A 2,500-nucleotide genomic window follows, 5' to 3' on the forward strand; every position below is an offset into this window, starting at 1 on the left:
GTCGGGAGATCCGGGGAGAGTTTTCTTTTCTGTATAAGCGTTCGAGTTCCCTGGAAACCTCTAGCAGGGAGATAGGGTTTGGAACGCGAAGAGCACCGCAGTTGCGGCGGTGTCCGGATCTTCCCCTCGGACCTTGAAAATCCAGGAGAGGGCCACGTGGAGGTGTCGCGCCGGTTCGTACCCATATCCGCAGCAGGTCTCCAAGGTAAAGAGCCTCTAGTCGATAGATTAATGTAGGTAAGGGAAGTCGGCAAATTGGATCCGTAACTTCGGAATAAGGATTGGCTCTGAGGAGCGGGGCGTGTCGGGCTTGGTCGGGAAGCGGGTCTGGCTGACGTGCCGGGCCTGGGCGAGGTGAACACATTATTGCGAATCCGAGCTCGGTCCCGTGCCTTGGCCTCCCGCGGATCTTCCTTGCTGCGAGGCTTCCGTCTTGAACGGTCGTCCTCTTCGGCCGCCATTCAACGCTCAGCTCAGAACTGGCACGGACTAGGGGAATCCGACTGTCTAATTAAAACAAAGCATTGCGATGGCCCCCACGGGTGTTGACGCAATGTGATTTCTGCCCAGTGCTCTGAATGTCAACGTGAAGAAATTCAAAAAAGCGCGGGTAAACGGCGGGAGTAACTATGACTCTCTTAAGGTAGCCAAATGCCTCGTCATCTAATTAGTGACGCGCATGAATGGATTAACGAGATTCCCTCTGTCCCTATCTACTGGGTCTTATAAGCGTCAGGGACTTATATCATGGTATAACCCTGACGCACCAACCCCTCCTTCACGTGGTAGGACCTGGACACCTTCGGGTGACTAACGGGGCTCTGGTAAGAGAGTTCCTGCGAGAGTTCTCGCCATGCGACAACCGCAGCTCTGGGAAGAGAGCTCTTGCGGAGTTGTCGCATGGCGGGGACCGCGGCTCTCAGAGAGCTCTGCGTGAGTTGTCGCTCTGCGACAACCGCGGCTCTCTCATTAAGAGAGTTCTGGCGGAGTCATCGCTTTTGCGATGACCGCGGCTCTCAGGGAGCCCATGCGTGTGTTATCGTTCGCGATAACCGCGGCTCTCACCCGGAAGACTCCCCTCTGCCGCGACGACCCACCGGATACATCCGGTGGTATGTTGCAGAACGGGAGAAACGGGGGGCTTACCTTAACCGGTCGGCCTAACGGGGAGGCGAACCCCTTGAACAAACCCTTAACCTCTAAGCTGAGAACGCGGCGAAAGAGGTCCTGTGTTTACACGGGCGGTCGGTGGGTCCATCGACCATTAGCGCAACCTCAAGACACCTGGCGAAATCTTGAGCGTAAAAGCCTTCTCCCCGGAAAGGGCGTCACCCGGGGAGCGACCGTCTTTCGTCCCTAATCGTGGGAACAATTATGGATTCTGACAAACACACCAAAAACAAAACGAAGAAGAAGGGAGGAAAGAAGGAAAAGGAAGGAGAAAAAAAGAAGACGGGCTGGGAGGTGGAAATAGAAACAACCCAGACAGGCGGGAACTCAGCTACTGTCTGGGATGACATATCTGACGAATACACGGACGATCCCTACGATACAGAGTGGGACATGAGTCAAGATGACTTTAACTGGGAATTTCCCAAAAATAGAAAGCGAAAGAATAAACAATCAGGTGACTCGTGCAGCGAGTCACACAAGAAACTAATAAAAGATGTGAAAATTGAGCTGGAGCGGTTCGACGAACTGCCACTCAGCCCAGAGGAAAACCTCAGAAGGTTCCTCAGGGGACTCAAGGAGCCCGAACGAAAGAGAGGAGAAGAACTCCTCAACGCCCTAATCAGGGAACATGAGGTAATGCAGACGGAAGCCAGGGACTTCCGTTCTGAACTACGTAGAGAAAACACGGCTCTACGAGGAAAACTGGACGTGCAAAAGGAGCAGAGCTCCATGCAGGACCAGATGAACAAAATGACAGAGAAACTAAACGAGCTATCTGCAAAGATAGACTCCATGCCCGAGAAGAGTCGCGGCCAGGAGGTTCCACCTCCGAAACCGTTGCTCTACTCGGACATAATAAGAGCAAACAAGGCAACTAAGCAGCTGGCCAAGAGGACCCCTGTTACAATGTCCAAGCCAGCTGCAGCAATCTACCCTGTAAAGGGTAGTAAGATAAAGAATAGTGACGAGACCAAAAAGGTACTGTCGGATTGTATCAATCCGACAGAACAAAAAATAAGAATACGGAACCTGAGGAAACTCGGGAACTCCGGCATTCTTATAGAAACCGAGACAACCGAGGACCTTGAGCAAGTCCTCGGAAATAAGAAACTCAAAGAGAAAGTGGACATTGGTCCCCTCCCCAAGAGGAGACCAAAGATCATAATATTTGGAATCCCCTCGGAGACATCCGAGGAGGTTATCCAAAAGGCCATCAAGAATCAAAACCTTGATCTTGAACCAGAGGCAAAACTAGAAGAGGAGTTTAAACTCCTCTTCAAAACCGGCAAAAAGGACCAAGCAACCACCAACTGGGTGGCAGAAGTAT

At 52.0% G+C, this 2,500-nt stretch overlaps 1 pseudogene; it reads left to right on the plus strand.

Annotated features, from left to right (window-relative positions):
• The window catches only part of LOC143364524 (large subunit ribosomal RNA), a 6,635-nt pseudogene that overhangs the window by 2,089 nt on the left and 2,046 nt on the right, over positions 1 to 2,500 (plus strand).

Source organism: Halictus rubicundus, unplaced genomic scaffold (genome assembly GCF_050948215.1).
Source record: "Halictus rubicundus isolate RS-2024b unplaced genomic scaffold, iyHalRubi1_principal scaffold0641, whole genome shotgun sequence".
NCBI classification, from domain to species: domain Eukaryota; kingdom Metazoa; phylum Arthropoda; class Insecta; order Hymenoptera; family Halictidae; genus Halictus; species Halictus rubicundus.